Below are 23,387 nucleotides of genomic sequence, written 5' to 3'. Positions count from 1 at the left end.
GCCTCCAAGAGATACATTTTGTGTAGGCCCTCAAATGTCTGTATGCACAATATCAAGGATATTTCTGCTTACATCTCTATCATGTGAAAAGGGTTGTCTTGCCTACTTACCAACTGACATGCTTCACATACCTTATGAAATTCTGCAACTCTAAATGTAGGCAAACCTGTAACCAACCCTTTGGACTGCATTAATTTCAGCCTTTGTACATTTGCATGTCCAATGCATTTGTGCCAAATTTCAATATCTACAACAATACCTTTTCCTTTTGCATACATAGCAGCATTCATAGTAGGAATTCCAGCATCCAGAGTAAACATACATCCAACTCTACTTCCCTTTGCTACCAACCTGCACTTATCATTGAAGTCTTCTACAAAACAGCCCTTTGCATTAAATCTGACTTCCAGCCCTTGCTCTACCATTTGACCGACTAACACCAAGTTCTTTGTAATAGATAGCACACGTAATACATCTGAAAGACTCTTTGTCTTACCATCATGCAAGGACAAGGGAACTTTTTCAATATGTGAAATTGGGTGGCATGAATCATCACCCATCTACACATAACCTACATTTTGCAAGTCCTGCATCTCTCCAAACCATTCTGCATGGCTGCTCATATGATTGGATGCACCTGAATCAACATACCAAACATCATCATGTGTTCGCTTTCTTGTAACAGCATTCAGCATATGCTGCATAACAAATAGACGTTCATTTTTGTCTTCATTCTGTCGTGAAGACGATGCATAGTTTCCTTGTTGCAACTTACCACTGCGAATATCGTCTTTCTTAGCATAACATTGGGCTGCAATATGACCTGTTTTGCCACAGTAGTGACACACAATACCAGAGTTGTTAGAGCCTCTGTTTTGCCATCCACATCTTCCTCTAAAGCTCCCCCTGCCTCTAAAGTTACCACGACCGCCTGAAACCTGCATATCGCCAAATTGCTGATTCAATCTGTTTTGCTAGTTGTCACTACCACGTCTTGTACCACGGCTGGTGCGCAGATCAGATGCTATATGCTCGCATAGTGAATGCCGGAAGGTCCCCAAGAACAATAGAACTCTACTTTTTGCACAAAATTCAATGTAAAAAGCATGAACGACATGAACAAGAGACCAATTGGGTGCAATCTCCCCCCATGCCTTGTGTGAGCGCTCCACAAAGCATATATTTTATGTATTAATCATCTTCAAGCTCAAATAATAGCCCAAATTACAAAATAGCAAGCTTTTAGCTTCTTTTTTCAAATGTCTCACTCTGCATGTTGATCTCTTTAGTGATCATAAGGGAGACCAACCCATCGAAATCTGGAAATGGCTTTCTAACATATACAGAAGTTACAAAAGACTTCCAAGCCTTTTCATTGTTAAGTCCACCCAAGGTAGATGACACCAAATCATCATCATCAGGCATTGCATCAATCGCTGCGAAGGCATCTGCAATGCTCCTTACCTTCAGTGCATACTCATTGATAGACATATTCCCTTTCTTCAATATATTCAACTCTTTCTTGAGTTGAATCTTTCATGCCTTTGTATTTACAGAAAACATACTTTCAAGTATGGTCCAAGCTGCATATGAATTCTCTGCATTTCTAATGTGTCCCAGCATATTATTGTCAATTACTGTAGACAACCAATACATGAACTTCTTGTCTTTTGCATTCCATTCCTTCCGTGCCTTTGTCTCTTTTGTAGTTGAAGGATCACCTACCTTCGACTCCTTTTCTTCACCTGAAACAAACTCGTAGAAGCCTTTTCCAATAAGGAAGTTCGTGACACGTAACTTCCATGAAAGATAGTTGTTTTGATGGGGCTTCCACTGTTCTCTGCCATTATCACAAAATTAATACCAACAGCAAGCAAATCTTCTACAACCCTCGACCTATAGTGCACAGCAATACACCAGACAGCCTTTTTCACTGTCTGCTCAATAATACATGCAATCTGCAACTAGTTTGCAGATAAACCTTGTATTTACTCGTTGGTAAACACCTTTGAGTCTACAGATCTGAAATCTGTAATATGTGCACCCACTTTCGGCCAATACTGTCGAAGTCACAGTGTACCGTGAAACTGCTGTCCGCAACCTTGCGACTCTAAAACAGGGCCTGAAACGGCCTCAGATGCCCAAAATTACTGCGGATTAGCCCTAAAGGGCTTCGTCTGCAGAATACACAGCACTCTTTACGCACACCAAATCTCACTGCAATTTGGGATTTTTGCTTGACCCTGCTTCCGGTGCCTCCACAAGCACTATCCAAGAGAGAGAGTGGAAGAATGGGAGAGATTCTTACCCGTGGCTTGCTTGCTCGAACCTTGCTTCTTCTCCTTTGCTTTACCCTTCGAAATCAGCCTCTTTCAGTGGCGCGGATCTGATACCATGTCAAGAATCGCGTGGTGGGGGGACTTGCTCAAGATGCTGCACCGAACACACACAGAATGCACAAGGAGAAGCTCACTTAAGAGACAAGAAGAGAGATTGAGGCCAAAACGTTTTCTTGCTGGTTTCTTCTTCTTCTTCCACACACTTTACAATGTACACAAAGCATAGATAAGATACAACATAAAGGAGAGTGGCCTACTAAGTCAAACAATGCATAACCGACTACACTAGTCAATTGGCGCTATAACTATGCCAGTTGTAAATAGGTGTAACAACCTGAATATAATAAGTAATGAGTCAGTGGCCATGTGAGAGTCATAATGACCACCGACGTACTAATTGTAGACGCGTGGACCCATCTAATCAGGCGGTCCATTATCAATGCCCGCATGTGTTGAGCTTGACATCTCAACAAAACACCTCTATGACCAGCCCCCAAGCTTTCATGAAATTCTTGCATAACAGTTACTTGTGAAGCTCTATCACCCAAAACTCGCAATGGCATACCCTGTTTCTTTTTAGCATGTTTCCATAAGTATCCATCTTTTAAGAAAAATCCATAGGCTTTCTTCTTGATCTTCTTAAACTCCTCATCTGACCATTCATCTCTCTTTGTTAATGTACTGAGATATTGACCAATTCTCAACCACTTTCCTACATATTTGTCTTCCAGAAATACTTCTACACAAGATGCAAAACATCTAAAGCGTCTTCTCTTTGTTGTCCAAGCTTCTGTTAATGCTGTAGCAACACATTGCATTGCTAAATTCACTCTTGCAACATCATTTTCAGCCATAAGAAAGTCATCTTCTTCCTCCTCATCCATCATCCCATCTTCATTCTCATAGTGTGCTTGAGATAACATGTCTGCCACAGGGTTATCTCTTCCTGCAATATGCTAAAATTCAGGGTTCATACACAGTGAATAGCAAGTATTGTATCTTGCTGAAGCAATACGTGTCACCTTGGAGCTTCTATCACCTATATGAACTAACATATGCATGCTAAATGTATGGAGGATTGTGGAAAGCATTGGATGTTGCTGAATACTCAGATCTAGACCTAAAATAATTGCTTTGACAATGCTTGGGCTAGTTATGAATAGTCATGTATTCCTTGACAATGATTAATGAAGACAGGTTGTTTATGCCTACCCAAATGCTCATGTATTGAACTTGCCACTACAAAGTAAATGTATGACATGTATTGAGGACTTTTGAAGCTGGAATACATATTGGTTGCCAGAATATTGGTTGTTGGTAATCTGTAAGCAAATTTATGTCATTTATACTTGCTGGTTATGCACTATTTTGTGCCTCTGTGATTATGTCTTGACTACCAAATGTAGTAGCAGCTATCTGGGAAGTTTTGGGACATGTATGACTTGAATGCCACTCAGCTTTGACCTTGGAATTGCTACTGGTTACTCACAGTTTATAGTTTTCAGACTGCATGTATTCACCCTGGCAGTGAGGTTGCAGAAGCTTAAGCTGAAACAAGTACTTAGTTTATGTATTGACAGTTGTACCTACAGCTGAGACCACTTGTTTGTGGGCTATTTTGGGTTATCAATGGGCTGAAATACCCTGGTTTTTTACTGCAATTAATTGTAGAAAACTATCATAAACTGTTGTGGACTGAACTTGGTTAGTGATACTTATCGACTTGCAGGGAGTCAGGCACTTGATAGACAGTCTATTGCATCATGGCTAATGCACATGGGATTGACAATATCACTCAGATAGTTGGAGAAAAGTTTGACAACAAGAACTTTGCATTATGGAAATTTAGGATGAAAAACTTTTTGGTTGGCAGAGGTTATTGGGATCTATGTACAGGAGATGAGGTTGCTCCTGAATTGCCTGCAATGAATCCAACTAATGAACAGAAAAGAGCTCATAGGCTATGGAATGAGAGAGCATGCAAGGTGCTGCATTGGTTTTCTCTATGTATATCTGATGCTATGGTAATTCAGATCACTGGATGTGAGACTCCGAAGGATGCTTGGGACATACTGATGAAAAATTATGGAACCATGACACATGCACGAAAGATCCAGTTGAAATAGTAGTTCAACAACATGTCTATGAATGGCAGGAGCATCCAAGTGTATACAACAGAGATTAAGATCATAGCTGATCAACTTGCTACCATTCACTCAAGTGTATCAGAAGATGATATGATTGTTGTTGCCTTGAATGGATTAGGGAAAGAGTCCAAAGCTTTTGACACATCCATTTCTGTTAGAGAAGAGCCCCCTACCTAGGAAGAGCTAGTTGCTTTGTTGCTGCATGAGGAGGTCAAACTTGGTTTGAATACAGGTTCCAATGCATCTCAGAGTTGAGACACTGTGTTATACTCTAGCCAATGTGGTAGTGGATTTAGAGGTCATGGTTCACTTCGAGGTCGTAGTGACACTCGTAATGCTTATGGACAACAGCAGTAGCAAGGTAATTGGCATGGTGCAAATACACAAGGCCAGCGTGGATCTGGCGGGTTTAGAGGCAGGGGGAGATCACCCCGAGGTAGAGGTGGTGGATCTGGTTCATGGTAGTCTTCTGATCAGTCCAACAGGGACAAAGATTGCCATTATTGTGGCAGGTATGGGCACATTGCAAAGGATTGCTACAAGAAGCAGGGAGATATGAAGGCAAAGGGCAGACAACATGGGCACTATGCATCTTCCAGTGGTGCTCATGATGAGCAAGTTGATAGACTCTTTGCCATGCAGCATGTATCCAAAAATGCATCGAGACATGATAGAGATGATAGATGGTACATTGACTCTGGAGCGTCAAACCACATGACACCGCATGGAGAGTGGTTTGATGAGATGGTTGCAGGTACACATGGTCATGTATGTACTGGGGATGACACCCAACATGACATAAAGCATAAAGGCATTGTTCCTCTCATGATGCCTGATGGCAAGAAGAAAGGCATGCATGATGTATTACATGTACCAACCATAACAAAGAATCTTTTGTCTGTGAGTCAAATGGCAGAATAGAATGTGCAAGTAAGATTTAACAAAGATGGATGTTTCATTGAGGATGGAAATGGCTACAAGCTAATTGCCAAGGGCAAAAGAGATGGCAGGATGTTTACTTTGGATGCGACCATTCCAAGACTTAAGGCAGCCATGTTTGCTCATGACCAGAGTGCCATTCGGGATGTAGAGATTTGGTACAAGTGGATTGGACATGTCAATGTACAAAAGTTGAAATCTATGCAGCAGAAGGAAGTAGTACTTGGATTACCTAAATTCAAGTATAATGACTTTGGTCATGTATGCCCTGCATGTCAGTTTGGAAGGCACACACAGTTTTTGTTCATGAGACATGTAAAAAACAGCACTAGGCCTTTACAATTGGTGCATTCTGATGTCTGGGGTCCTTCACATAATGCTTCATTTGGAGATGCACGGTATTATGTCTCATTTATCTATGATTTTAGCAGGTATACTTGGCTTTATATTTTTAAGCATAAAGATAATGTGTTTGATGCATTTAAAGATTTCAAGAAGCATGCAGAGAATGAGTTGGGTTGCTACATATCATGTTTGAGATCAGATGGAGGAGGTGAATATGTCTCTAATTACTTTGACAGGTATCTTACTAAATATGGGATTAGAAGACAGCTTACTTGTAGCTATACACCGCAGCAAAACAATGTTGTAGAGAGAAAAAATAGGGTCCTGATGGAATCAACAGCGTCCTCCTACTTGGAGCAGGAGGACGCTTGGGTGCTAGAGGAGGCTTTGGCCATAAATCCCTCGCCTTCCGGGCCCTGCACAAGAGATCAACGTGACTCGGGATTGGATCTCGAGGCCTGCATGCTAGTCTACAGGCAGAATCTTGGATTAGTAATCCCTGTGGATTGCTGGATAGCCTTCGGGCGGATTATAGATAAGCCTACGGGCTGGACTTTATGTATTTCAAAGATAAATATGATAACCTGTTGAAAAGGAACTTGTTTGACATTACTTTTAAATGTCAAGTGCTATGATTACGTGAAGGAACCAGTGCTTAACGGGCTAATTAAGGAAGCTGATTGATACATATCCAACTAAATGTGTTAGGTAATTAAATAACTAAAACAACCTAAGGAAAGTGCGGAGGATGTGGCCATAGGTCCACCCTACGGATGGGTGGTCCTGGTTGGCCGGGAACTTTTCTCAATCATGATGGGCAGCGAGAAGATCGTTTCAAAGGATACGAACAGAAAAAGGGCGCTGACCTAGAGTCTAAGTTATAATGATGTTGATTTCGTTGTTTTAGGGAAACGGAATGGGACTATGCCTTATGGCAGAGAGGTTGAGCTTCACATCCTTCTCGTTTTCCATTCTCCTTGAACCAAGTGCAGCGTGAATCTGCTTCGGACCTGGCATTTTTGCATAAAGACATAGTTCGCTCGGGTTCGACGCTAGTTGTCGTTAGGAAATGATCAATAGGAAAAACCCTAATTTAGGTCGGTCCTAAGTGGGAATGGTCGGAATACTTCCGCTACGTGGCAGACGCGAAAAGTCACGCGAAAAGCCTAGATCGCAAACCCCATAACATTCCATGGGAGTGCCGGGCGGAGCTTTCTAGACATCCTTTCCGATGGACTGCTACGATGTGTCCTGAAGATAATAGGTGGACATGTTACAGTTGGTATCAGAGCGAACCAACAAAGGATTTGTTTTTATGAAATATTAATAAGATAAAGTAAAGCAAATGTTGCTGTTCAAAACATTTCCTTACTTTCAATGTTGTCTTGCAGAATTATGAAGCATGGAACAGGTTCTTAATGTTTCGTGTCATGTTTATGACTGCGATGCATTCCCTGGATTATCAACAAAGGGTTGAGATGATGAACATCCTAAAGCATATTTATAATCCATTGCCTTTGTATGTGGAACGAAGATGGACGGGTGCCTTAGAAATCTACTATATAGCTGCTCATCGGTTTGCATACCTCCAAACCAACCTCAAGAGGATCAAGTGGTTGGAAGACCTAAAAGTCGTGAAGCAGTTCATTTTTGTGGAGGCTCACGTAAACTCCACTTTACATATTCGAGGTCGGAGGGTTGAACTGAACTCATATATATATGAGAAAGTGACCCGTGTAATCCCCGCCGACAGGATTAAAGTGTTGGGGCACCATGAGAAGAATGGGTTCCAAAGGAAAGGATACCCTAATCTTCCAATGACTTACCGATTCCTGAAGATCCATGACCCGAAACCATACTATTATCCAGTTCCTATAGATAAATGTAATACAACATTATTCTCCCCAAACTAAATGTAAACAGTTGCCCTATCATCCCAAGAAATATTGTATTCCGAAAGGACTATGCCCATATAAATACAATAAGACTTCTTTTTATCAATATCGGATTGTGCATGAAAGTTGATAAAAAGTTAAGTGGTTAGATTGCTTGGTTGATAGATGAAATGGAGATGAAATATAAATCATAAATATTAACGAGTAATAACGTTAAGAAACCTTTATCCAGGCACAACCCCAAGTACAGAATCCCAGTTCGCCTCCTACATCAAGTACTGCTGTAATCTAGGAGAAGAAGTTTCTTCTTAAGCAGATTAAGCCGCCCGAATTTGGCGGGAGAGGCAGGTCCGTCCAAGCAGATGCTGGAAGTTAGATTGAATCCATGGAGGATTACTTTGAAGCAGCCGGTACTGCACCCGCCAATCAGGCTATGCTTGCCAAGCTGAAGCTCACCGGCAAAGCCAGGCTTTGGTGGAAGCAATGGTGTAGAGATCAAGGGATCTCAAAAGGATCCCTTACCTGGGAGAAGCTGAAGAAAGCCGTGCAGGGAAGATACTTACCACTTGCGTATCGTACGCAGAAAATGAATGAGTTCTACGAGCTAAAATAGCTGGGGCTCACTCTTGACGCATACTACTCTAAATTTGTCTCATTTCTTAAGTATGCGCCACAGATGGACATGACACAGCAGGTGTCAAAATTTTGTGCTGATTTAAATCCACCAGTGAATACCTGTCTCGAATCTATGCGCCTATCAGATCTTCAGGATGCACTCATTCGAGCTGCCCCTATAATTCAGGAGGTACAGGCTAGACCAAGAGGTAACAAAACTTGGTCTTATAATGACCCAAACAGAGGAGCATTTAGACCTCAAATGAAGAGAGTTCAAGGTCAGAATCAGGGACAAAGAAAGAAAGCAAGGACTAATAATGTCAACAACTTTGTCTCTACCCAAAGCAATGGCCAAAACCTCCATTGTTTCCACTACAACGAGCCCGGTCATTTCAAAAGGCAATGTCCCAAGCTTGGAGGAGAACATCACCAAGAACCTTTCCAAGGAACTGGCCGTGGGATCACCTCTTCTCTGAATCTCCCCATATCGAATTCAAGCTCAGCCTCCTCCCCTTGCTGGTCTCCTTCTTGTGCTCCTTCTTCAAAGCCCATTGCGTCAATTTCATGGGGGTTAGGCTGGCCATTATAGCAGGTACTTTCGTTGCTCTTCTAGGCTCAGCCTAACCTTTGCAGGTTGGGGTGGCATCTGCAGCCCTGCATGTAGAGGTCTGCGTGCGATAGTGAGTTTTTTCTGTACCACCTCCAATGACTCTCCTTCTTCTGGGTAGGTAGTGTCCATTAGTGTGTTAATGAAGGCCTTTTGTTGGGCACTGAAGGCTATCTGGGCAGCTTCTACTTTGCTCTTTGTGAGGATTTTTCCTTTCTCTACCAGAGCGAGGTGCTATGCCAGTGTCTTCACCCTTTTTTCATTCTACACTACCCATTCCTCTGCTCTCTTGTTCATCTCTTCCATGCTCTCTCCCTGCTTCTATACCAGGGTTACGAGCTTTTGCTCTTGGTCTTTTAGTTCCCTGCTCATGTTCTCTTACTCTTTCTTTCCCAAGTGTAGCTGATCGATCATAGAATCGATCTCCTTTTGCTGCTGCTCCATCTCCTGCTTTCTCTCTTCTTCTTTGGCATTCAATTCCTCCATCATTTGCTCGATGTTCGCAGTTTTCGCGTCCAATTTCCCATGTTGCATCAAGAGGAGCTTATACTCTCTCTACATCTGCACCAATTCCTGATTTTCATCCTCTAGCTGCTGCTTATAGCTCTCCTCCATGTCCTCCTTGGCCTTCAATTCCTGTTTGAGATCAGAGATCTCTCTTTGCTGCATGGCTATTATGCGGGTCTTTTTGAGCTAGAATGCAGCTACCGACTCCTTTTCCGCCACCAACTCAGCCACAGGTATCTTCTTTTCCTCCTTAGCCTTCTCCAATTTGGAGAGTAGCTCGGTGAGGTACTCGTCGTAGTTGGCTGGTGGCATCACTGTTGTGTGGATTGGAGTGGTCGAGCCCTCCACTTTCTGATGTTTCTGGTCCTATCTCGACTCAGAATCTGTGGTGGCTGGTCTCTTTTGCCCGTGGTTGTGGTCTCCGTGCTCTTTCCCTGGGCCATTTCTGGTCCTGTCTCGACACAAAATTTTTGGTGGATTCCACACCTCGAATGCGCAACAGCACAACATCCACCCCCTCTGATCCTATGCATCCTCCAGATGGGCCAACTACCCATGATCATTGTCGTCGAGATCCACAAATAGATCAATCTCTTCGTTGTCTATTTCCGGTATATCAGCAAGGTTATCTGACATATCATTTGTCTCTTCTACTCGAGTTTCTTGTCATTGCTCTTCTCTTGAAAAATCTTCCAATGCATAATCCTCCTCATCTCTTTTCTTGAAAATCTTGATTCTTTTTCCTACAATGGGCACTCTAAGCACTGTCCCATCCAATTCTGTTAGCTCATATGTTGCATTGTCAAAGACATGTCTGACTATGTACGGCCCAAACATCTTTTCACCATCTTCGGAAGTGCAGTATGCTGATTTTCAAGGCTGCTATCAAAGACTAATACCCAGTCTCCCTCTTTTATTGCTCTAGGCCGTAAGCAATGCCTGCTCTCAAACCTGTCCTTCTTTCTAAGTCTAGCAACCTTCAACCTGTCAATAGCTAGCTAAATATCCTCTGGTCTTCTCTCCAACTGCTGGATCCGAATAGCTAAGAGCTCCTCTCTTGTCAAATTCTCCTGCCAAGGTAAAACTGACCAAGTCAAAGCACAAGTCTTAGTCGGCATAACCGGTTTCTAGCCATACATCAACTCTATAGGCATATATCCTGTGGTAACACTGTGAGTCGTACGATTAGCCCACAAAGAAAATGGTAGAAGTGTGGGCCATTCTCCAATCCGTCCTCTGCATGCTTTGGCTAATGATTTCAAGAGTCGGCGGATGCCCTCTTTCACTCTTTCCATTTCCCTTTGGATTATATGCTGTGGTTAGAGCCAACTTGATTGCTAGTTGAGAGGAAAACTCCCTAGCTTCATCTGCATCTAATTCACCGCGATCTGCAGTGATCTTACCCACACAGCCATATCTGCAGAAAATTTCTTCCAATAAGAACTTACACACTACACTAGTGGTCTTCGTTATCAAAGGTCTACCCTCAACATGATTGGTAAGATCTTGTCTAGCCAATACAATATATCTCATTTGCCATAGATGCATCGGCATAGTAACCAAGTCAGCTACCTTAATACCCACACATATGTCCAACAATGACGACCTCATTTACTCCAAAAATAGATTTCTGCCCTGATAATGTCAAGCTCACTTCTTCTAACCTGGCCAAAATCTTTTCATAAGCTGCAATATGATCAGTCACAAAGTATCTGCATCCCTGCTCATTTAGACTCTCATTCTTCTCTTCTTCTGCACACCCCTTAATGGGCACATCATCCAAGAAAGGCATGGTAAGCTAAGGTATGTACTCGCGAAGGACCTTATGCACGGCATTCATCATATGCGCAACAGAATTAGTGGCACCTTGAGGCAAGGTACACATCCTAACAAGCCCAATAGGAGTTCTCATAGTGGTTAGGTCCCTGCATTCCAAGGCCAACTGAAATTGATCATATCCCGAATACAAGTCACCTAAAGAATAGATGGCACGTTCAACAGATGCTGCTGCAAACTCATCCGCAATTGGACCTATACCAACCTTCCTGATAGTAACTCTATTTACTGACTGCATATCCTGTATAAATCCGAGAGTACCATTCTTCTTTGGAATCGTAAACCACCTGTTTGAGTATGGCACAGATGACAGCTCTAGGATTCCCATCCTGATTTTCTCATTCAGCAAGTCAACTAGCTTTGGTAGGTGTGCCCTAGGCACTGGAATAGGTCAGAGGTTCCAAGGAATATGAGGGATAGTAAAGATCACCATAGGGACAACAATATCCAGATTCACATAGCCAATCTCATGTGAGAAGAAATCAAAGAGATTGGTAGGTGTACCCTAGGCATTGGAATAGATCAGAGGTTCAGGGAATATGAGGGATAGTAAAGATCACCATAGGGGCAACAATATCCGGATTTACATAGCCAGACTCATGTGAGAAGAAAACAAATTTCTCAAACAATGAGCAAAGCATGGGTTGATGAATGTGCTATGAGGGTTAATTTTCAACTCCAACTTTTTAAACATGTTCAGTCCATTCCTCCACAAGTTGATCAGCACCTTTTCTTGTACTTGAGACATCATGTGAGGAAATGAATTGCATCTTTCCTTGGGAATAAGCAACTATCTCATGGATGCATTGACTTTGAGTATCACTCCACCCATTAGCTAATCAAAGAGATACCATTCTTCAGCCAACTTTCTTGCATAGTTGCCACAACACATTCAATTGCATCCTTTTCATTTTGCCACAAAGTGGTATCCAATGTCCCATATGATAGAGGCTTATAAGTTGGACCATACTTTGGAATGTGTTGGACCATCTCAAGGAAGTAGGGAGATCTTATAGCATTCAATGCAACATGATCATGGTAGAAAAACCTTTCCACAGTTGCATCCTAGTCATCACCGTTCGTGCCAAGACTTTTAGCATCCAGATTTAGATAGCTAGGTGATTCCTAGCTCTACCTTGCATATGAAGTGTCTAGCCTAAGGGATCTACTTGTAAGTTCTTAGTACACAACTAAGGTCTTTATCAATAGTCTAACATCAAACCTAAGATTAACACATTTCACAAATCACCCTAGTTCAAGGTAAGCAAGAATCACACTAGGTTCAATGAGAGAGAGAGATGAGGGGGATATAGGCATCAACGCCTTTGCCCATAAGGCATAGTCTCAAATCAGCCACCCTAAAACACTGCTTAATGATTCTAGTACACACTCAAATGAGTTTTTTGATTTAATAATTCTTATTCTTGGGTTTACGAAAAGCCCCCAGGTAACTAGGTCCACCCAGTTAGGGTGATTCCATCGAAAAACCGTCCACCTACTTTCCTCCAAGGCATACTTTAGTATTTTAAACGAGACATGCTAGCATATTGTTGATAACATAGGAAAACAACTTCCTTAATTAATATTTGTATTTGGTTCATTTTCACATCCTTAGTTTACATGCATTAAGCAATCCATTCATAGAGAAAATAAATGTGTATTTATTTTTCTTATTGTCCATATATACAATCACTCCAAGAGCGAATAAACACATAAACGGGTTTCACCCCTGTCCTTTTCTCCCAAGCCTTCCAATGCTAAATCACGTTGGACTTGTATAGGTTTCCAACCCTATTGTAGGAGCAGGATAGACATTACAACCCATACCAGAAACTTTGCTGATTCTCGCTTGCCATAAGGGTGAAGCTTCCTATATGAAGGACTGAAATGTACATAGTGGTGGTCAACTGCATTAAGTCATGTGCAAACTCTAAGTGAGAAGTAATGGAGGTGGCCCCAAGGATGGCAACTCAACTCATTCTCATCAAGTTGCTTCAGCCACGCATGTAATTAGTATGATTTTTATCACATTTAAAAGCAACCATGAACAATTGCTAATTTCTCAACCAACCAATCTTTTCAAAATAAGACTGGAAAAATAATCTATTCATAAATTTATAATAGAAGCTCCTCTTGCGTGTTTCACTTATTTACTTTTCCATAAATGAATAGAATTTTTCTGTTTTCTTGTTATTAATAAATAAAAATAAAATATTCTAAAGTTATTTTTGCACTGATGTATGTAAATACATTTAATTTACCATTCTAGTGTTTGTGAAAACAATCTAATCATTATGAATGTGTGGATAATCCCTTTAAAAAATGTATTGAAACTTGTGCGTGTGAGCACATTTTATTTAAATGCCAATATAAATATTTTTTGTTGTTTAGGAATATTATTACATTTATAGAAGTAAATAATGATAACTAACTTTTAAATTTTTAATCTATAAGGAAGGCTAGACTTATAATTTTAAAGATTTATTAGAATTCACAGTAACTAAGAGTTAATAAGATTTTTACGTGAACTTACCACATTTTTAAGTGATTTTTCTTGATAAAAAATTTTTAATCAATAATTTGAATCATATTAATGTAATGTTAATTTGTGATAAAATATAATATGATTATTTTTATTTTTAGTGACTTTAAAATATAAATATTTTAATATTTTTATTTTTTAAATATAAAAGTACATTTAAATAAGATTTTTTTTTAATTTCAAAGAAAGTTTTGATCAATTATGGTAAATAAAACTTAATTTCTAATAGAATTTATTTTATTTTTTTGAAATTTTAACATTACTTTTGCTAATGAGTGTTTAAATTTTAATTTCTATTTAACTTTCTTAGAAAATCAAACATTATTTTGAGTATTTAATAACAATCAAAATTATAAAATTATAGCTTGGTTATATTGATGGTCAAAAGATTAGCATCATGGTTGCGTGAGGATTCCGTTATGTCAATGCGTTGATAGAGTATCCATTGTGGATAAGAAGTATATATATATATATATATATATATATATATCTAGAATCTCAAAAATTAAAATAATTTAGAGAAAAGTTTAGAGACTTCTTGGTAGGAAGAAAAAATGATAGAAAAATGCATATAGTTGTTTATATTTCCTAAAAGTACATAAAAAATGAAAGAAATTTTCAATAGAAAATTTATAAAAGTTCTCTAATTTCCAAACTATATTAGAAATTTCATTTTTGGTTTATGAAATTTCACATAATAATTCCTTTAAAATCAAAATTAATTTCTTTTAGTAGAAAAAGTAGAAAATTTTTATAATTAATTTTTAAAAACTTATGTAAATCCAAAAATGACTAATTATCGTTTTCTAATCAGTTTTTGGATGATAATCAACTATATTCCCTTGAAATAAAATTTGGGTATATTACATCTTGGTAGAGTGCTAATAGTGGTGTCACAATCCTTATGCTACCACATCCATAACCAAGCTCTTGATCCAAACATTCCAAGCTCTACTAGTCGTAAATCACTATTAGGAGAAAGATGTAGAGAAGGGAAGAGAGCAATGGCCTTATAAAGCACTTCACCTCTCTTCCCTCAAGCTCTCGTAGTTATGCTGAATTCTTCACACCTTCTCCCATTCTCCCCATAAATAGCAAGCAACACAACCACAAAGTAGTGAACAAAGAGTAAAGATAGAGAACTTGATTATAAGTTGGCATCCACTAGAATGAGATTTCATTCATCTTTTTCACTTGTACACATGGGCAATTTTTTTAGTGTTTTCCCTTGGGTTGGGCATATCCTATTCACTTTTTGACTCTTGGATTGTCCCATTTTCTCATGGCTATTGTCATTTGAACGCTTGTCACCTATCCAAACATTGAGATACCTAGTTTATCATCGAAATAGCCTTCTCATTATTTTGCATGGCTTAAAATGCCTATTAGTAAAAAAGTAAGTTGTTGATCAATGCGGTGTCAAAATTATAATTTCCACAACATGTTCATGACTAGATTGATTCTGAGATGATGATGTCCCTAAATAACAATTGAATTTCAGACCTTTAGTCCTCCATCCATTAAACCATAAGTTAATAAAAATCAATCTCTTTCTTTTCTCTATTACAAATATGAAATTTGTGGCTTAAACCCCTAACTTAAGCCCTGCTCTTCTAATGAGAAACCCCAAACTTGAATCCACAAGTAGGCCCCTAACTTCAACCACAAGTTTTCCCTTTTCTTACATACATCAAGTATAGATCAAAATCTCTTCTTGGGAATTCCAAAACCAAGTTATTTTTCCATGAATCTAATAATTATTGGCTATCCAAATGCTCCCCAATTGGGTAGCTCCTAAAAGAGCCTCAAATGCTCCTTAAGCTACAATACCTATTTGACTTAAATGGAAAGCTCAATTGTGAGATAAAAACCTCTTTTCATTCCAAGAAGTAAGCATGAATGTCATAAGACAAGTTTGAATCCTTGAGCTTGTGATCAAGATGATCTCCCATGCATGCATCTTTGATACTCATTGAGAGGAAGGCAATGGTGGGGTGCAAATTCAAAGTTATGGAGTGCAAGAGGGTTGAGAGAGAGAGAGAGAAAGCACACAAACGAATTTTTAAAGGTACAATGATTGCGCTTATTCTTAGTTATCTTCAGCTATATATGATTGTACAATATGTTCTATTACATGGGGTGCTATCAGGATTTATGAAATTGACAATCGGGACCATTGGATATGCTTTTATTGTTTCAAGAGATTCGACACATGATGTATGGGACTAACTGCCACCTAGTCTACCCACACGATGAATCCATATCAAGGACATTGTCATAGTCATTGTATTGGCTCACCTTGCGACCTAAGTGCATGCTCTCCTTCACCTTCAATGTCACTACCTTATTGTCACAATGGAGAGAAGACACCTACGATGAGCTCAAGGAGATGAAGAGAAGAAGGATTCTTATTCCACATCCCTCACCTTCTTGCACTCTCAAGTTACATGCTCTCACTCCATGAAGACCCTCACCATGATGGGATGGGAAAGAAGTGGATACCCTACAAGAGCTTCACACTACCATGTCCCTCATGCCACATGCTCTCACACTCCCTCTTCTTCACTCTCACTCCCAAGGTAAGAAGGTTGCAAGAAATCAAGATATCAAAGATTGCATGCATACAAGTACATTATTCCATTATCTTTCATTCCATTTCTATATAATATTTAGGATTAGGGTTTTCCCATATCCCTTCAGCATCTTGCCCTTTTTGTGGTCTTTGACTAGACATACCTTCTATTCTTATGCTTCTAGCCCCTAGTCTTAATAAAAATTTTGACCAATACAAGCTATAAGCTCAACATGCCATCTAATTTGATACAAATTGCAAGGGAGGAAGCTCACAACTCTCAAAAAAATAATAGAATAGATTTTACAAAAACCCATTTTCAGAAAAGTTATAGGTCATTTTTCCTCTTGTAGTTAACATGATCTCCCCTCCTCAATGAGTGCTAGTCTTGTGGTACTCACGTACAAGTTATCATACTTCTGTTGTCGTGGAGAGAGGATTTCGGAAGATTGAAGAGGGATCCTAATACACAAAGGATAGTGCGGTGATGTAGAGGGCCAAGAAGTAGATTGAGAATAGTGATGTTGAGGAGCTTGATGCTTGGTAGGTTATCTCAAAGATAGAAGGAGTAATGGTTGGCCAATAGTCGAGGGATCATGATGATTGTAGGACATTGCTGTTGATAGAACTTAAGGACTCCATTGTACTTATTAAGTCACAAGTGATCTCCCTCTAGGGTGTGTCTACCTTACTTGTGTAGTGATTTATACAATGGATATGCAACTGAGAGTTGGGCTGAATCCTAAATAAACTTGGATAGTTGTACCACACTTGAGGGACCAATTAATGAGAAGTTATGGTTGTGTACTATTCTCAAGGTGAGAAGTCATCTAAGCATGCCCAAAATGTCCTATCATTGATGTGCCTTGAGGTTATGATGTAGGGTGAGTGGGCTAGGGTGTTGCCCTGTGTGTGGTGACGGTAGAATGCACTTGCAGGTAGTAGCGACTGCTCATCAGTGTTACTTTATTATTTATTATTTACATGATAATAGAATAAGGAAAGGTAAGTCACATAGTGTGGACTATTGGAGTTTCCTTATATAGTCTTGCTCTCTCTTAAAACTCCATAGCTTTTGTATCTCTCTTGCTTTCACTTATGCTTCCACATTGGCTCCACCTTTGAACTAGTATCAAAACAACATTCAATGTTCATAGGATCTCATCCTTAAAGTGAGGAGTGCAATGAGTAAAGCTTTGTTGCAAAGATCAAAGAGATGAGCTTTCTCTTTAACATTGATGCTTAATGTCTACACATTGATAGATGTTATATCTAAGTGTTATGGATCCCTCTCGGTCCTAGCCTCATGCATTATGTTGCGGACCATGTCAACACAGCACCATAACACGATATAGAAAAATGTGCCACGGCTCCCCCTTTAGGCTAGGAACTCACCTCAACACTATAATGTAGCACAAAAGTCAACACACATGGTATCATGTCATGTCATAGCACCAATGCACCACAATAGTCCAAATGTTAGCACCTCCCCCCACCAATAGGCAAGGAGTTCACCATGTCACTAGATATTTTCTGGTGCTCACGCAAGGACGCACCCTAGAAACCCTTCACTATGGCACAACACCCCACTCACCTCTCACCCCATAAAACTAAAGCCCGTTTGCCTCACGAGTGATTGAATGTACTTACCATCCCCACTCTAATATTTTGTGTGGAGGCCCCGAATCATGTCACAATGTATCTCGGAGAGCCCTCCCCCTTAGAGATGAGGAGAATCCTTCCTAGGATTAGAGATTGAAGGGTGGAGGCTATTTGGTGTGTGTTGACAGTGTTTGACGTTCGCATGAGCCAAGTGTAGAAGTTTGGGTTGTACTCCATTTGAGCATAATGGTCCATGTCAATAGGTCATACGCTTATGTGGGTGAGGTAGGTGAGGATATCCATTAGGAAATCACCGGAGCCTATTCGGCTAGCAATGTGTAACTCGTCCTCTCTCAAAATGCGATCTAGGTAGGGGTGTAAAGAGATTAATCCATGACAAGCTGGCAATGTCTTACAACAAATTGCTCAAACAATGAGCAAAGCATGGGTTGAATGTGCTATGAGGGTATCTCTCCTCAAGTCTCATACATGTTGCCCTATTTGTAGCCTCACCATCATCAATATATTGGATTTCATTTTCAAGTCCAACTTTTTAAACACATTTAGTCCATTCCTCCACAAGCTGATCAAAACTTTTTCATGTACTTGAGGCATCATGTGAGGAAATGAATTGCATCTTTCCTTGGGAATAAGAAAATATCCCATGGATGCACCGTTTTTGAGTATCACTCCAACCATTAGCTAATCAAAGTGATACCATTCTTCAGCCAACTTTCTTGCATAGTTGCCACAACACATTCAATTGCATCCTTTTCATTTTGCTAGAAAGTGGTATCCAATGTCTCATATGATGGAGGCTTATAAGCTGGACCATACTTTGTAATGTCTTGGACCATCTCAAGGAAGTAGGGAGATCTAACATTCAATGCAGCATGATCATGGTAGAAAAACCTTGCCACAGCTGCTTCCTAGTCATCACCATTCATGCCAAGACTTTTAGCATCCAGATTTAGATAGCTAGGTGATTCCTAGCTCAACTTTGCATATGAAGTGTCTAGGTTAAAGGATCTACCTATAGGTTCTTAGTACACAACTAAGGTCTTTATCAATAGTCTAACACCAAACTTAAGGTGAACACATTTCACAAATCACCCTAGTTCAAGGTAAGCAAGAATCACACTTGGTTCAATCAGAGAGAGAGAGAGATGAGGGGGATATAGGCATCAACACCTTTGCCCATAAGGCATAGTCTCAAATCAGTCCCCCTAAAACACTACTTAATGATTCTAGTACTGACTCACAGGAATGTTTTGGTTTAATAAATCTTATTCTTGGGTTTAGGAAAAGCCCCCACATAACTAGGTCCACCCAGTTCGGGTGATTCCATCAAAAAATTTTCCACCTACTTTCCGCCAAGGCATACTTTAGTTTTTTAAACAAGACATGCTACCATATTGTTTATAACAAAGAAAAACAACTTTCTTAATTAATATTTGTATTTGGTTCATTGTCATGTCCTTAGTTTACATGCACTAAGCAATCCATTCATAGAGAAAATAAATGTGCATTTATTTTTCTCATTGTCCATATATACAATCACTCCAAGAATGAATCAGCCCATAAGCTAGGTTTCACCCCTGTCCTTTTCTCCCAAGCCTTCCAATGCTAAATCACGTTGGGCTTGTATAGGTTTCAAACCTTATTGTATGGCCGGGATAGAAATTACAACTCATACAAGTTCTCGCTCGACAGAAGGGTGAACCTTTCTATATGATGGACTAAAATGTATATAGTGGTGGCCAGCTGCATTAAGTCATGTGCAAACTCTAAGTGAGAAGTAATTGAGGTGGCCCCAGGGATGGCAACTCAACTCATTCTCATTCGGTTGCTCCGGCCATGCATGTAATTAGTATGAGTTTTATCATATTTAAAAGCAACCATGAACAATTGCTCATTTCTTTTTCAAAACAAGATTGGAAATAGAATCTATTCATAAATTTATAATAGAAGCTCATCTTGTGTGTTTCAATTATTCACTTTTCCATAAGTGTGAATAAAATTTTTTGTTTTCTTTTTACTAAAAAATAAAAAGAAAATATTCCAAAATGATTTTTCACTAATGCATGTAAATACAAATAATTTACCATTCTAATGTTTGTGAAAACAATCTACTCATTATCAATAAGTGTGGATGATCCCCATAAAAAACGTAATGAAACTTGTGCGTGTGAGCATATTTTATTCAAATGCCAATATAAATAAATTTTTGGTTGTTTAGGAATATTATTACATTTATACAAGTAAATAAATGATGTCTACTTTTGAATTTTTAATTTACAAGGAAGGCTAGACTTATAATTTTAAACATTTATTAGAATTCACCCTTAACTAAGAGTTAATAAGATTTTTATGTGAACTTACAACATTTTAAAGTGATTTTTCTTGAATTTGTATATAAAGTAATACTTTTAATCATATTAATCTAATGTTAATTTTTAATAAAATATATTTTAATTATCTTATATTTTTAAAAATTTAAAATATAGATATTTTAATATTTTGATTTTTCAAATATAAAAGTAAATTTAAAATAAGATAATATTTTTTTAAAAAAATAAAAGAAAGTTTTGATCAATTATGGTAAATAGAACTTAGTTTCCAATAAAATTTATTTACGTTTTTTTAAATTTTAACATTACTTTCGCTAATAAGTGTGTAAATTTTAATTTCTTTTTAACTTTCCTAGAAAATAAAAAATTCTTTTGAGTATTTAATAACAATAAAAATTATAAAATTATAGGTTTGCTATATTGATGGTCAAAAGATTGGCATCATGGTTATGCGCGGATTCCGTTATGTCAATGGATTGATTGAGTAGCTATTGTGGATAAGAAGGGTTTAAAAAAGAAGATAATTAGCTAATAATAATAATACTTACTATTACACACACACACACACACACACACACACATCTTCATATATATATATATATATATAATCTAAAAAATTAAAATAATTTAGAGAAAAGTTTAGAGACTTCTTGGTAGGAAGAAAAATCGATAGAAAAATGCATATAGTTGTTTATATATCCTAAAAGTACATAAAAAATCAAAGAATTTTTCAATAGAAATTTGATAAAAGTTCTCTTATTTCCAAACTAGATTGGAAATTTATTTTTTGGTTTATGAAATTTCACATAATACTTTCTTAAAAAGTAAAATTAATTTCTTTTAGTAGAAAAATTAGAAAAAAATTATAATTAATTTTAAAAAAATATTTAAATCCAAACATGACTAATTATCATTTTCTAAGCAGTTTTTGGATAGTAATCAACTATATTCCCTTGAAATAAAATTTGGGTATATTACATCTTGGTAGAGTGTTGATAGTGGTCTCACAATCCTTGTGCTACCACATGCATAACCAAGCTCTTGATCCAAATATTCCAAGCTCTACTAGTCATAAATCACTACTAGGAGAAAGATGTAGAGAAGGGAAGAGAGCAATGGGCTTATGAAGCACTTCACCTCTCTTCCCTCAAGCTCTCATAGTTATGCTCAATTCTTCACACCTTCTCGCATTCTCCCCATAAATAGCAAGCAACACAACCACAAAGTAGTGAACAAAGAGTAAAGATAAACAACTTGATTATAAGTTGGCACTCACTAGAATGAGCTTTCATTCATCGCACTCTTTTTAGTGTTTTCCCTTGAGTTCGGTATATCTTCACTTTTTGACTCTTGGATTGGCCCATTTTCTCATGGCTATTATCATTTGAACCCTTGTCATCTATCCAAACATTGATATACCTAGTTTATCATCGGAATAGCCTTCTCATTATTTTGCATGGCTTAAAATGCATATTTTAAAAAAAGCAAGTTGTTGATCAAGGTGGTATCAAAATAATGAGGCCCACAACATGTTCATAAGTAGATCGATTCTGAGATGATGATGTCCTTAAATAGCAAGCAATTGAATTTCAGACCTCTAATCCTCCCTCAATTAAGCCACAATTTAATAAAAATCAATCTCTTTCTTTTCTCTATTATAAATATGAAATTTGTTGCTTAAACCCCTAACTTAAGCCTTGATCTTCTAGTGAGAAACCCCCAACTTGAATCCACAAGCAGGTCCCTAACTTCAATCACAAGTTTTCCCTTTGCTTATATACATCAAGTATAGACCAAAATCTCTTCATGAGAATTCCAAAACCAAGTTATTTTTCCATGAATCTAATAATTATTGGCTATCCAAATGCTTCCCAATTGGGTAGCTCCTAAAATATCCTCAAAGGCTCCTTCAGGTGCAATACCTATTTGACTTAAGTGAAAGGTGAGAAGGATCGAAGCTTGCACTCGAGAGCTATGGCAGGAGAGCAAGAGCAAGAAAGAGAGAGACAAGAAATGGGAACTCCAACAATCACAAAGTGTGACCGAGCATTCCTTTATTCAAACTGTCACTAAAAGAATAAAGAATAAAGTGACGGTGGTGGGCGCCCACCACCTACAGTGTGCAGTGGCAGTGACTATCAATGTAGTAATACACGGGCGGCTAGGGGGAGGTGCCTTTACCCCCAATAACCTCCCACTTAAAGGCGAATTTGCCCTAGTGAGGAGTGAAAAGAAAAAGAAAAAAGACAGCCCATCAACCTCCTAAGGAAGGCAAAGCGCTCTACAGAGAGGCTTTTCATGAGCAGATTTGCAGGATTTTGGTCAATCGAGATCTTGAAAAGATCAACAAACTTGTCCTCAATGACCCCATGTATGAAGTGATACCTCATCTCAATGTATTTCGTCTTCACATGGATGACCAGATTCTTGGCTAACTGAATAGCACTCATAGAATCCGAATGTAGTGTAGGGGTAGTATCAATACCAAGGTCAACAACCAAACGACCCAACCAAATGGCCTCCTTGCAAGTCTCAGTGGGTGGCTGCAATATACTCGGCCTCTGTAGTAGAAAGGGCCGTGCATTTCTACACCCTAGACATCCAAGAAACAGCACCTCCAACATAGGTGAAGACATAGCCGGAAGTGGACTTTCTACTATCTACATGTCCTACATAATCAGAGTTAGTGTACCCCACGATTCTTGTATCCTAGCTGCCATAGCATATGCACATATCTGAAGCGCCCTTCAGGTACCTCATGATACCCTTCAGGACATCCCAATGCTTCTTGCAGGTGTAGCCATATAGCGTGCCACAACACCAACTACAAAGGCAATATCTAGACGAGTAGCGATCATGGCATACATAAGACTGCCCACTGCAGATGCATAGGGAATCTTGGCCATGTCGGCTCTCTGCTCATCTGTTTGTGCACAATCAGCCTGTGATACCTTCACATAAGAAGGCAATGGACAGCCAATAGGCTTTACATCCTGCATACGGAAGCACTCAAGGACTTTATGAATGTACTCCCTCTGTGACAAGTAGAGGAGTCCCTAATGCCTGTCGCGTCTAATGCACATACCAAGT

Source organism: Lygodium microphyllum, chromosome 19 (genome assembly GCF_053477565.2).
Source record: "Lygodium microphyllum isolate KBCC chromosome 19, Lygodium_microphyllum_v1.1.10, whole genome shotgun sequence".
Lineage (NCBI taxonomy): Eukaryota > Viridiplantae > Streptophyta > Polypodiopsida > Schizaeales > Lygodiaceae > Lygodium > Lygodium microphyllum.
This window is presented reverse-complemented; position numbering follows the sequence as displayed.